Raw genomic sequence first — 14,219 nt, 5'->3', positions numbered from 1 at the left:
TTTGAGAACTAAGGTATCACTGTAATGTCAGCTTTCTAATGTCAGAGAAGGTGCAGTAGGAATTTGTGGAGGCACGGTGGTTCTCTGGATATGGCTTGGCAGTGGCGTAGCGTGGGGGGTGCAGGGGTTACTGGTCGCACCGGGCGCAACATCGGGGGGTGCACTCGCACTCACAGCTCTCTGCCCCTACTAAAATCCACGGGTTAGGGCTGCAAATTACTTGCCTTGCCCCGGGTGCTGACAACCCACGCTACGCCACTGTGGCTTGGTATGATGTCCCCATGTCTTCCAGAGTTTATTTCTCTCTTTCACCATTCCACAGCAGAAATCCAGGTTGTGTTTGCTGATCTCCCACTCAGGCACTGATCAGGTCTGAGCCTGCGGAGCTTCTGCAAGTTTGCTATATCCGTTGCTCTCTGACCTTGCCCTGGAGCCAAGTCACCCAATCTCATGTGGTGGTGGTGGTTTCTCTCTGCAGGAATCCTCCAGCCCCTCTCCTCCGTGGGTGGAACTTGCCAAACAAGCTCTCCTCACCTCAAGGCCCCCTTCATAGAACCAGGGCAAGGGCATGAAAGGGAGCCTGCCTCTGCTTCCTACTCCTCCCTCACCCAAACATGCTGCGTTTGTGTTGTCTAGTGAGGGTTACAGCGGAAGCAAAGAGGAAAGGAATTCGAGAGGGAGAATGTGGCTGAACAGAGCTGCTGGAGAAGGCAGGCGTCTCCTGGACTAAAGTCCTAGTGGGAATACAAAAAGCAGGAGAACAGGAGGTAAGAGGCTGTCGTCTGGTGGTCTTTGGGGCAGTAGGGTGGGGGACATGCCCTGAGTGAAAACTCGTTTGAGGGGAAAGGGTGCCTTCTGTCTTCAGGTCACCAGCCTGTCCCCTCCACGCTTGGGGCATCCTGGAAATGCCTGCGTGGGCAAGAGAGAAATACAGTGGTACCTCGGGTTACATATGCTTCAGGTTACATACGTTTCAGGTTACAGACTCCGCTAACACAGAAATAATGCTTCAGGTTAAGAACTTTGCTTCAGGATGAGAACAGAAATCGTGCTCTGGCGGCGCGGTGGTGGAAGCAGCAGGAGGAGGCCCCCATTAGCTAAAGTGGTGCTTCAGGTTAAGAACAGTTTCAGGTTAAGTACGGACCTCCAGAACAAATTAAGTACTTAACCCAAGGTACCACTGTACAGACCTAGAAGAAGCTTGCGGATTTGGCAGAAATTCTCTTATTTGACTCTGCCAACAATCTCGCCGTAGGCAAGGGATTCTGGGAAGCTAGGGAGATGATACAGGAAGGCGAAGAGCAGGTGTTTCACCTTCGCTGTGCTTCTAATTGGTGTTCTGCATTTTGAGCTGGCTGAATCCGATGCAGGTTGCAAAATGAGGACAAACTCTTACCCTGCCAATATACTTCTGCAATGCTTCCAGCCTAAGGCGGCGATGTCTTTTTAGCATAGCACAGCGATGCCCTGAAGGCTCCCAAATTATGAGCTGGCGGAGGGACTGTTGCCTGGCCTTGCTTCATGGAGTGGGGGACCTGTGGCCCTCCAGATATTGCTGAACTCCCATCATCCCCAGCCAGCACAGCCAAAGGTCTGGGATGATGGAAGCTGGAGTCCAGGCACACCTGGAGGACCACGGATTAGGTGCTCCTCATCTACACAAATGAAAGTTCAGGGCTGGGGTTTTCCAGTTTAAAAGGCTATGAGAGCCACGAGCATGCAAGCCAATGTGGGCTTGCTAGTTTTGTCCCTGTTCCTTAGCTGTTTTCATTGTAATTGTGGTTTTTTTTACAGCGCCTTGTGACATTTGTGACTGGGTGGGGCGGGTGATCTCCACAGAAGCCGGTGCCTGGGGGGGGGACTCATAATTTTGCACCCGGAGCCACAGCCCCACCCCCACCCCCATGCTATGCCAAGTGTCCCTATTTTCCAGGGAGATTCCCCGATTTACAGAAGCCATCCCAGTTTCTGATTTCATCCAAGAATGTCCCGCATTTCCTTAGGAGGTCTCTATTTTCACCAGAGAAATACAGGAGGGTATGGAGTACAGTGGTACCTTGGGTTAAGTACTTAATTCGTTCTGGAGGTCCGTTCTTAACATGAAACTGTTCTTAACCTGAAGCACCACTTTAGCTAATGGGGGCCTCCTGCTGCCGCCGCGCCGCTGCAGCACGATTTCTGTTCTCATCCTGAAGCAAAGTTCTTAACCTGAAGCACTATTTCTGGGTTAGCGGAGTCTGTAACCTGAAGCGTATGTAACCTGAAGTGTATGTAACCCAAGGTACCACTGTAATGCAATCCTCAAGCCAAGGAGACAGGTAACTGCAACCTTTAGAAGACATCTGAAGGCAGCCCTGTATAGAAAGTTTTTTAAACGTTTAATGTTTTATTCTGTTTTTATATCTGTTGGAAGCTGCCCGGAGTAGCTGGAGCAACCCAGTCGGATGGGCGGGGTATAAATAATACAATTATTATTATTATTATTATTATTATTATTATTATTATTATTATGGAATTGGTCATCGCTATTGTCATTTGAGAAATTTTGGAGTGTATGGGATCATGAGATCTACTCTGTATGCTGCTACATGTGTGTACACTGAGAGTGCAGAACCTCAGGAATGGAGGCTGAATGTGGCCCTCAAGGCCTGACTATCTGGCCCTCAGAACTGCCCCATTCCCCCCCCGGCTGGAATGTGTCATTGGATTCTGATACTGCCTCTCACTTGTTTGCATGGAGGATAGAAAGAGGTGTGAGACTAGGTGTAGAAACTAGCCTGCTGTACAAAGGTAATGTTTACATTTGCTTCTCAGCCTACTTTTGAGAGCCAGTGTGGTGTTAAAGGTTAAGAGCGGTAGACTCGTAATCTGGTGAACCGGGTTCGCGTCTCCGTTCCTCCACATGCAGCTGCTGGGTGACCTTGGGCTAGTCACACTTCTCTGAAGTCTCTCAGCCCCACTCACCTCACAGAGTGTTTGTTGTGGGGGAGGAAGGGAAAGGAGATTGTTAGCCGCGTTGAGACTTCTTAAAGGTAAAGGTAAAGGGACCCCTGACCGTTAGGTCCAGTCATGAACCTCTGGGGTTGCGGCACTCATCTCGCTTTATTGGCCGAGGGAGCCGGCGTACAGCTTCCGGGTCATGTGGCCAGCATGACTAAGCCGCTTCTGGAAAACCAGAGCAGCACATGGAAACGCCATTTACCTTCCCGCTGGAGCGGTACCTATTTATCTACTTGCACTTTGAGGTGCTTTCGAACTGCTAGGTTGGCAGGAGCAGGGACCGAACAATGGGAGCTCACCCCGTCACGGGGATTTGAACCACCGACCTTCTGATCAGCGAGTCCTAGGCTCTGTGGTTTAACCCACAGCGCCACCCATGTCCCTTATTGAGACTCTTTAGGGTAGCGATAAAGTGGGATATCAAATCCAAACTCCTCGTCCTCCTCCTCCTCTTCTTCTACTACTACTACTTTTGCCTCTGGCCCCGCCTACCACTGGCATGTGGCCCTGGGAAATCTGCCTAGAAAGGATTGTGGCCCTCAGGTGGAAAATGGTTCCCCACCGCTGGTATAGGCTCTTCACCGGAACTTGCTGCATGTAGGCTACAGATCAGATCTTGCAGGAATTGGTTCATAGACCTCAGTAACAATAACCTCTGTTTCGCTCTACTCTTCTGCGTCCTCAACCCGCATTGGCACTTACAGTGTCCAAATTTAGTTCCGATAATTATCTCTTCGGCTATGAGCGATTGACCTTAGGGTGGGATTGCCTGGTTCAACCAGTCGACCCAGCCTACTAGTTTGTTCTGGAACCTGGCCTTATCAGTGGGCACCTTCTAAAAGGTGAAAGGACTTTGCATCGGTATGCCTGTGTCTTTGGGGTACGGAGGGAGGAGGAATTTGAACCCATCTGCATTTGAAGGTGAACCTAACCTGGGGAGAAAAGTAAAGTAAAGACCTGATGAAGAGAGCACAGCTGAAGTTATATTTTCTGAGAAACCTCTGGAAAAATAATCTTGCAAAGGACCTGTTGATAGCATTTTACCATTGTCCTGTCCAGAGTGTGTTAACTTATGGTCTGTGTGTGTGGTTTGGGAGCTGCACGGTCAGGAGGAAAAAAAATGCTGTCCAGGGTTGTAAAGATTGCAGAGAGAATAATTGGGTGCACGCTTCCTACCTTGGATCAAATCTGTGCTTCTAGGTGTCACAAGAAAGCTGCAGAGATAGTGCAGGATAGTGCGCACCCCGGAAATGATCTCTTCCAGGTTCTGCCTTCTGGAAGAAGGTACAGGGTTATAAAGACTAAGACCAGCTGCCTGAGAAACAATTTCTATCCAAATGCGATTTTGGTTTTAAATGCAGTGTAAGGTGCTACAACAGCAGCAAGAATCCTTATTGCTAAGCACTGGAAGACCCAAGATTTGCCCACACTGGAGGACTGGCAGACGCAATTGATGAACTACATGGAACTGGCCGAGATGACTGCAAGGATCCGAGACATGGGAGAAGAGGCAATGGAGGAGGACTGGAAAAAATTTAAAGACTATTTGCAGAAGTATTATAAGTTGTATGAAACATAAGACGTCGTATGATTGGGAACGTTAGCCCCAGCAATGAAATTTTATTATCTATGAAACTGACAATATTTATGAAAGAATCAAAGTTTAAACGGGTAAAAAGGATATTATGTTATATTTTTAGAGTAATTGGAGAATAAGAGATTTAAACTTAAATTGCAACTGAAAATGTAAAGAAACACATGAAATAAGGGTATAATTTGCTGGCAAATTTTATTATCAAGAATGCACTCATGTGGGAGATGTGGGGAAGTCCAAAGGAAATTTGAAATAAGTTGTCGAAATGGTTGAGATTTTCTGTTTTTTCTTCCTTTTTGTCTTTAGCTCTGTCTTTTTTTTTTGTTTTCTATGTAATTTGGAAAAAATGTAATAAAAATTATTATAAAAAAATAAATAAATGCAGTGTAAGGTAGTAAGGGACGCGGGTGGCGCTGTGGGGTAAACCACACAGCCTAGGGCTTGCTGAACAGAAGGTTGGCGGTTCGAATCCCCGCGACAGGGTGAGCTCCCATTGCTCAGTTCCTGTTCCTGCCAACCTAGCAGTTCGGAAGCACATCAAAGTGCAAGTAGATAAATAGGTACTGCTACAGTGGGAAGGTAAACGGTGTTTCCGTGCACTGCTCTGGTTTGCCAGAAGCGGCTTAGTCATGCTGGCCACATGACCCGGAAGCTGTACGCCGGCTCCCTTGGCCAATAAAGCGAGATGAGTGCTGCAACCCCAGAGTTGGCCATGACTGGACCTAATGGTCAGGGGTCCCTTTACCTTTACCTTTAAGGTAGTCTCTATGGAAGTATATTGTATTTAATTATGGGGTATCAGAGTTTCTAGTGGGTTAACCAGGCTGGGATAGCTGAGGCAGCAGGCTTGTTGGTTTTTGAATGTCTGATGTAGATTTTTTCAATTTCATTGTTCTGTATGGGACAATGACAATAAAGTTTATCGTATCGTATCGAACCTGCCTACTCCACACTTTCCAACGCAATGCAAAAACAGAAACACAGCCGTTCTTTGAAATTCTCATTTCTCCAAATTTGGCAATGCCAAAATCTATTTCTGGCCAAGTAATGTATGCAACATTTAATATACTAGGTAGGGTGATGTGTTGGCTAATGCATGTATTGGTGAAAATGACATACCCCCAAATGCATTATTTTAGAGGAAACAGAACATGACGGATCAGGCCAATGGTCCCTGTTCTAACAGGGTCCATTTTGATGACTCTGGGGAACCTGCAAGTGGGACCACTTCCCCATCTGTGTTCTCAAGCAACTGGTATTCAGAGGCATTCCTGACTTCAGCTGCAGAGGTAGATCATAGCCATGATGGTCATTGATAGCCTTCTCCTCCAAGTATTTGTCCAATTGCCTTTTAAAGTCATGCCTCCTGTGGCAGCGAGTTCCGCTGACTATACGCTGCATGAAGAAGTACCTTTATTATCCTGAATTTTCCAACATTCATAGGATGTACATGTTCTCGTGTTATGAGAAGGGGGGGTGGGGTGGGAGGAATCCTCTACACCCATTCTGCATGCCGTGCATAATTTTGAAAACTTCTAATGTGTCACCTCTTACTTAGAGAAAACTAAAAAGTCCCGAAAGCGGCAACTTTTCTTTGCTGAGAAGTTGCTCTGTCCTCTTGATCCAACTTGACAATATCCAATTTGTGGGGAGGTGACCAGATCCGTACACAGCATTCCAAATGCTGTTGCGCCGTAGATTTGTACAATGGCATTATGATAGTAGCAGTTTTATTTAAAATCCCCTTCCTGAGGATACAAGCTTTTCACAACTGCTTTGGGGGGGAAAATCCATGCATTAGGTAAGATTGCGTATGACTCGCACTTTCCACCACCCAGGCCCAGGCCACAGGAGAAGCTGGATAACAGGGAGGACCAAGACTGCATACAGAAATAAGTAACTCAAGAGAGATTCACATTCAAATGCTTGCGAATTTTCACGAGTTTCATTTCCCTCGACGTTGCTGTGGAAATAGAGTGGTACCTTGGGTTAAGAACTTAATTCGTTCCAGAGGTCCGTTCTTAACATGAAACTGTTCTTAACCTGAGGTACCACTTTAGCTAAGGGGCCTCCCGCTGCCACAGCGCCACCAGCGCACAATTTTTGTTCTCATCCTGAGGTAAAGTTCTTAACCTGAAGCACTATTTCTGCGTTAACAGAGTCTGTAACCTGAAGCGTATGTAACCTGAAGCATATGTAACCCAAGGTACCACCGAACAGTCATACCTTGGGATAAATACACTTCAGGATAAGTATTTTCGGGTTGTGTCCGCGGCGACCCAGAAGTACCGGAGTGTGTTACTTCTGGGTTTCGCCGCTCGTGCATGCGCAGTCAAAATGTGCAGATGCGCTGTCGCATCTTACGTTCTCTTCAGGATGCGTTCTGTTCAGATGCGCTGTCGCGTCTTACGTTCTGTTCAGGATGCGTTCTGTTCAGATGCGCTGTCGCGTCTTACGTTCTGTTCAGTAACTCAAGAGAGATTCACATTCAAATGCTTGCGAATTTTCACGAGTTTCATTTCCCTCGACGTTGCTGTGGAAATAGAGTGGTACCTTGGGTTAAGAACTTAATTCGTTCCAGAGGTCCATTCTTAATCTGAAACTGTTCTTAAGTTGAGGTACCACTTTAGCTAATGGGGCCTCCCGCTCCCGCCGCGCCGCAGGAGCACGATTTCTGTTCTCATCCTGAGGTAAAGTTCTTAACCCGAGGTACAATTTCTGGGTTAGCGGAGTCTGTAACCTGAAGCGTCTGTAGCCTGAAGCGTCTGTAACCTGAGGTACCACTGTATGGAGAACTTAACTTCAGATTTGGGAAGAAAACGAGAAACCCACAATTGACGGATTCGCTCACGCCTGGTTGGGGATGTGAGGCCAGTTTCCTCCTCCAGGTTAAAAAAGGAAGGTGATCCAGGATGGGGGCGGCGAAGCAGCATCTTGTTCCATTACGGAATTCCCTGGGCAGCGAATTTCCCATCAGCCCTTTTAGTATAGCTATTCTGCGGTTCCCCTTCTCCGTCGCCTCCAAGCTGGCTGGTTTCTCCGCAGGTCTCCGTCCAAGAGCAAGCAGCTCTGGCGGCCCCGAAGCACTCGGCTACGACTCGGAGTCAACAGTGTAGTAATAATGAGTTTTCTGGGCCTCGGCCAAGAGCCTAATGGCATCTGCACCGTGGCGTCTTTATTGACTGCGATGAGTGCTGCTGACTTATATATAGGAATGGCGGGGAAGGCTGGCAGAGGTGAAGAGAGCTGAGCATTGGGGGAGTTTGGAAGAGGAGAGAGGAGGGCGAGGCTGGAATTATGCAAGGCGGGTGGAAAGGGGTGGAAAGGGGCTGGGATCTTAGCCCTTAAGTTCCTTCTTTGCTCAGTTTAGGCCATAAGAGCATTCTCCATCAGATGTCAAAATACTGCCGTCAATAATCTTTAGTCCCCACTCAGGCCCCATAAACCATCACTGGCAGCAGCAGCAGCAAAGAGTTTTTGGAACCATGAAGACCAAAGCAGAACTGCGGCAATCTCAGGTTAAACGCACTTCTCCAGGCCTCTGTTTCAGCCCTCCAAACTCTCCTCAGGCCGCTACTTTGACAGGCCCTGATTTAAGCCCTTCTTGCATATTTCTGCCAGCCTGGAATGTGTCCTTGAGCCCAGTTCATTCCTCTTGCTTCCTTGGATAGAGGCTCAAGAGGAATACGTGAGTGCGTGGGGAAGCTAACCCACAGTGCAAAGGAAAAATTACATTTGCTGCTCAGCGAGCTTTTGTCTCTGGCCTCATCCAACTGCTGGCATGCAGCTCTCGTAAAAATATACGGCCTTTGGGCTGAAAAATGTTTCCCCGCCCTGGATAACAGCACAAGCGTTTGTGGAAGCAAATAGTCTAGGGACTATATTAAGGGATTTGAATGCGCTATAAACATGTAACACTAGACTGCGCCAGAGAGCAGGAAATTCTAAAACACGATTTTCCATAGGGATTTTTTTTCTTTTGTTAAAGCGATCTAATTTCTGACTTATTTATAGCATTTTACCCACCTGTGTTTAGATCCACCCTAGCTTTAACACATGCATGAATGGCTATTGGGATTGCGTCATATATCTCTGAGGAAGTGGGCTCATGCCCACAAAAAAATGATGCCGTAATACATCACACTTTCTAAGATTTCAGTCTGTGTTAGGAGGATTGCTAGTTTGTGCTTTCAGAAAGCGCTTGTTTAGTATGTAAACCTGGGAGCAGCATGGGAGCTTTCCAGTGGGTGAGGAACCAACCCGGCCCCTGCATTTATCATCTGAGGCCCTTCTCACTGTGTTCCCTCCGAGGGAGGGAGGTGCAGAGTGTGTCAACAGAAGAACATGCCTTCTCAGTGGTGGCTCCTTGCTTATGGAACACTCCCCAAGGAAGCACATCTGGCACTATCACTTTAAGGGCCAGGCAAAAATTTCACCAGGTCTTGGCTCTTAATTATCTGTGGCCTCCTTCAGTGAGTGGGATGCATTAGTCTTGCGTTTTTACAAATACATTTTTAGCTTTTACTCTCTTTTAGTTTTACCTTGGTTTTAATGTATGCACTATTTTTGAGTTACTTTAAATAAAAAGTGCAATAAGTAACAAGAACAACCACATGCCCTCCACCATGTCTCCGATGAAAATAGGGATGTCCTATTCCATAATACTAATAATTTTACTATTTAAACTTCACACATCTGACCGGGCTGCCCCAGCCACTTTGGGCAGCTTCTAACATATAGAAAAACATAATAAAACATTTTAAAAAACCCTACCCTATACAGGACTGCCTTCAGATGGCTAGGGGGTGTGTGTGTCATATAACTCCATACTCTCCAACATTTCTCCAATGAAAATAGAAACGTCCTAAGGAAAAGTGGAACATTCTGGGATCAAACCAGAAATCAGGACAGTTTCTGTAAATCTGGGATTATCACTGGAAAGTAGGGAGAATTGGAGGGTCAGCAACTATCTCAGGCATGGAGACCAAGTGTGACCCTCAGGCCTCTCAATTTGACCCTCCTCCTTAGCCAACCCCACATCTCTCCCAGCCCCACTTTTGCTCACCCTCCTTGCATGTTTTTGCCTGGCTGGAATGTGTCCTTAAACTCTGAGAATGCCTTTTGTTTTCCTGGATAGATGGAGAAGGGCGTGCGAGTGTGAACAGAAGCTACCCCTGCAAAGAGGCACACATCCCAGGGCAGGTGGTGTAATCTTTCTTCTCGGAAGGTTTAGGCTTTGTCACTTTTTGATTTAAAGGCAGAGTCTTGTAGAAGGACCGGACCTAGGGTGAGAGCCAGTGTGGTGTAGTGTGGTGTAGTGGTTAAGAGCGGTAGTCACGTAATCTGGGTAACCGGGTTCGCGTCTCCGTTCCTCCACATGCAGCTGCTGGGTGACCTTGGGCCAGTCACACTTCTGTGAAGTCTCTCAGCCTCACTCACCTCACAGAGTGTTTGTTGTGGGGGAGGAAGGGAAAGGAGAATGTTAGCCGCTTTGAGACTCCTGAAGGGGAGTGAAAGGCGGGATATCAAATCCAAACTCTTCTTCTTCTTCTTCTAGGGTGAGATGTTGATTTCTCCTCCTGCTGCTGCTGTTGTGAATCAGCAAGGAAAAGGAGGGGCAGGAAATATCACAATTTCCTCTCTCATCTCAGGCAGCTTCAGCAGGGAGAGGGGGCTGGGGTCGGAAAACAAGGGGCAAGAGAGTGGGATGCAAGCTTCTTTGGTGTGAGTTTAAATATTATCATTAATTTTTTCCTCAGGAGGGAAGGAGCAGTAGACGCTGCCCCACCACCTACTTGTTTTTTACTCACAACAACCAGCACTGCCTGTCAGTTTCCTCCTCCTCAGGCTGTGTACACACGCCAGAGTGTCAATGCACATGTGAGTCACACAGATCTGATTTTCCCCACGTGGGCTTTTGGGGAAGTTTGTCCACACAGGACCACTTTCCATTGAACTCTGTCTTAATGTATCCAGCCCATGCAAGTAGGCAATGCTTGATGGGTTGCCATCAGTGCTAGATATTATGTATAAGCTAAACCAGTGTTTCCCAACCTTTTTTGGGCAAAGGCACACTTGTCTCATGAAAAAAATCTCGAGGCACACCACGTTACAGCCCCGTGAGGTCAGCGCGCAGCGTCACGCCGGGAGGGACGCACGAAGGAGGGGGGAGGGCGAGCGGAGGCAGCGGCGAGCCCCGTTCCTCCCCATCCGCCCCTTTCCGTGCAAGGAGCGCGAACAGGTGTGAGAAGGGGATCAAACCTGCGGGCCGGCGCCGGGGAACCTCCAAGCTTTGGGGGTGGGGGGGGAGGAGGCAGCAAAGCGAGGCAGGAAGGAGAGCGCGGCTTGGCTGGGTGAGCTTTGGCAGGGGCAGGGAATGAGAGCCGCGAGGCGGGCGCTGCGGACGGAGGTGCTGCCCGCCGAGCTCGCAGGCAGCCAGGCAGGCAGACGGCGAGAGCCCCGCGCTGGGCGGCCTCTCCTCGCCGTCGCCGCCCCGCCTCTCGTCGCCCGACTCGCCCGCCTCCCTCCAGGGACGGCGCCCCAATCGAAAATTTGACTTAAAAAAAAATCTTTCGAATTTTTTAATTTTTCTCACGGCACACCAGGCAACATCTCGCGGCACACTAGTGTGCCGCGGAACAGTGGTTGAAAAACACTGAGCTAAACAAGCTATAGCTTACAGCCCCACTCTCTTGGGGCCCCCAAAAAAATTTAAAGGGGAAAAACATTGGATGTACATTTCCAAAATATAAGATTTTTAAAAAAATACTTTGATAAAATACCGTACATACCTCAGGTTAAGAACTTAATTCGTTCTGGAGGTCTGTTCTTAACCTGAAGCTGTTCTTAACCTGAAGCACCACTTTAGCTAATGGGGTCTCCTGCTGCTGCTGTGCCGCTGCTGCACGATTTCTGTTCTCATCTGAAGCAAAGTTCTTAACCCGAAGTAATATTTCTGGGTTAGCAAAGTCTGTAACCTGAAGCGTATGTAACCTGAAGTGTATGTCACCAAGGATACCACCGAACAGTCATACCTTGGGATAAATACACTTCAGGATAAGTATTTTCGGGTTGTGTCCGTGGCGACCCAGAAGTAACGGAGTGCGTTACTTCTGGGTTTCGCCGCTCGTGCATGCGCAGACAGTCAAAATGCGCAGATGTGCTGTCGCATCTTACGTTCTATTCAGGATGCAAACGGTGCTCCGGAACGGATTCCGTTCGCATCCCGAGGTACCATTGTATTTTGCTATGTGCAAATGGGTTTAGATACCTATTAGGTCCATAAATTACCATTCAACACAAAAAAACAGTGACAATTTGTTGTTGACAAAGGACAGCTGGGCATATAAAGGGCCCCATTAGCTTCAGTGGCTTAGGGCTTCATCAAACCTAAATCCGACCCTGGTTGTGACACCACTTTATGGCTCCCCCCAAGTCATTCTGGGGGCTGTGGTGTGTTAAGGGTGCTGAGAGTTAAGAGGCCTCCATTCCCCTCACAGAGCCACCATTCTCTTTGCCAATTCATTTCTAGGTTGCTAATTCAAGATGCTGACATTAGGGTTTACTGAGGCCCCAAATCTCTGGAAAACCATCTCCTTCCCTACAAACCCTCTAGATGCCTTCAGAGGCTTGGGGTGGAGGCAGCAGAAGAGGGCATTCTCTGTTGTTATAAGGGGGGAAAACTGCTCCTTTTCCCTTATGGGGTATCCAAAGGCCCATACAGAGTCCTTAAGTAGGTTCCCTATTGGTAGGAGACAATAATAGAGGCCAACCAGAGTCTATTGAGAAGCAAAGCAGCGAGTAAGCCTGATCTTTATTGCAATAGAGAAGTACTGTTCAACAGGGTCCCCACTCCCCCCACACAGGAGGGAAGAGAGAACCCAGCGCAATGGTGTGGAAGCCCTTATATAGTCTTTTGAAATTGCCTCCCCTGTAGCCCAAGACTACCCCCCTGAAACATCATACATACATCACAGAATGAGGTGGTCTATAGCAGAAATCCTGTTTGCCAGGATACCTGATAATGGTCACTGATTGCTTTACCTGGGCAGCCTGGCCGTTCTTTTGTGATGGTAAATACTTTAGTTCCTGAATCCAGGTCACAGGCTCACCCTATCCATACACAAATACTCCCTTAAGACAGGATTTGTAAGCAAAAGGCAATGGGGAGGCTTTCCCATTTCCTTCCCCCTTGCAGAGAAATATTTGAGGTCAATTTGGGAGAGTCAAAATGGCTTCAGGATTGCTCTCATGTACAATTTCAGACATGTGGTTCATCTACTTATGTATCTGTTTGCCTTGTACACTTATTGTACGTTGTTTTGAACTGTATTTAATTGTTGCAATCTGCCCTGTGACTTTAGGATGAAGGGCAGGTAAATAATAATAATAATAATAATAATAATAATAATAATAATAATAATAATTCACAAGGGGTCTTAACAATCAATCCCTCTTCCCAGGAGCCTATGGAAATTGTAGCTCTGGGAGAGGAATAGGAGGTCTCCAAACAACTCTCAGCATCTTTAACTAACTGCATCTCCCAGAATTCTTTGGGGGAAGCCATGTCTGCTTAAAGTGGCATCATAGTCCTTTAAATGTATGGTGTGAATTATGCCTCTGTGTTGCTGTGCCCTCTCCTGAATTTGTACTTGTTCACCCTCCCTGAGTTCTGGAAACCTGAGGTCTATTATGAGCACCCACACAGGACTGTTTACCTGTCTGTGTGTCCATTTAAGTGAGGCATAGGCAAACTCGGCCCTCCAGAGGTTTTGAGACTACAATTCCCATCATCCCTGGCCACTGGTCAGGTTAGCTAGGGATGATTGTTGTTGTTTAGTAGTTTAGTCGTGTCTGACTCTTCGTGACCCCATGGACCAGAGCATGCCAGGCACTTCTGTCTTCCACTGCCTCCCACAGTTTGGTCAAACTCATGCTGGTAGCTTCGAGAACACTATCCAACCATCTCGTCCTCTGTCATCCCCTTCTCCTTGTGCCCTCAAATCTTTCCCAACATCAGGGTCTTTTCCAGGGAGTCTTCTCTTCTCATGAGGTGGCCAAAGTATTGGAGTCTCAGCTTCAGGATCTGTCCTTCCAGTGAGCACTCAGGGCTGATTTCCTTCAGAATGGATAGGTGTGATCTTCTTGCAGTCCATGGGACTCTCAAGAGTCTCCTCCAACGCCATAATTCAAAAGCATCAATTCTTCGGCGATCAGCCTTCTTTATGGTCCAGCTTTCACTTCCATACATCACTACTGGGAAAACCATAGCTTTTACTATGTGGACCTTTGTTGGCAAGGTGATGTCTCTACTTTTTAAGATGCTGTCTAAGTTTGTCATTGCTTTCCCCCCAAGAAGCAACCAATTAAGTGCCTGATTAAGTGGGGGTTTTTTATGCCATACCAGGCTTCATGGAATCCAGCTACCAACTGGATGAGGGCAACATTGTGTGGATGAACTAAGCAAGATGCAGACACGAGATGCATCAAATCCACTTTAAACTACTTCATGTACACAGTCTTGGTCTCAGGTTTCCCCCTTGTACAACTCAGCAGGGAGGAAGATGGGAACAAAACTAGAATTAGCTAGCCCTGCGCTTGTGGTTGGTTTTTGGCTCTGCCTGTC

At 47.5% G+C, this 14,219-nt stretch overlaps 1 protein-coding gene across 1 annotated transcript in view; it reads left to right on the top strand.

Moving 5' to 3' along the window:
* The first annotated feature begins 591 nt into the window (after positions 1-591).
* ADCY4 (adenylate cyclase 4) overlaps positions 592-14,219 on the top strand; it is a 74,900-nt gene continuing 61,272 nt past the window's right edge. The window contains exon 1 of the mRNA XM_082195753.1: positions 592-767. The gene's annotated coding sequence lies outside the window, so the exon portion shown is untranslated. The remainder of the gene's footprint in view (positions 768-14,219) is intronic.

Source organism: Podarcis vaucheri, assembly GCF_965113315.1.
Source record: "Podarcis vaucheri genome assembly, chromosome: 13".
NCBI lineage: Eukaryota > Metazoa > Chordata > Lepidosauria > Squamata > Lacertidae > Podarcis > Podarcis vaucheri.
The sequence above is the reverse complement of the archived record's forward strand: the minus strand, read 5'-3'. Positions and strand labels throughout refer to the sequence as shown.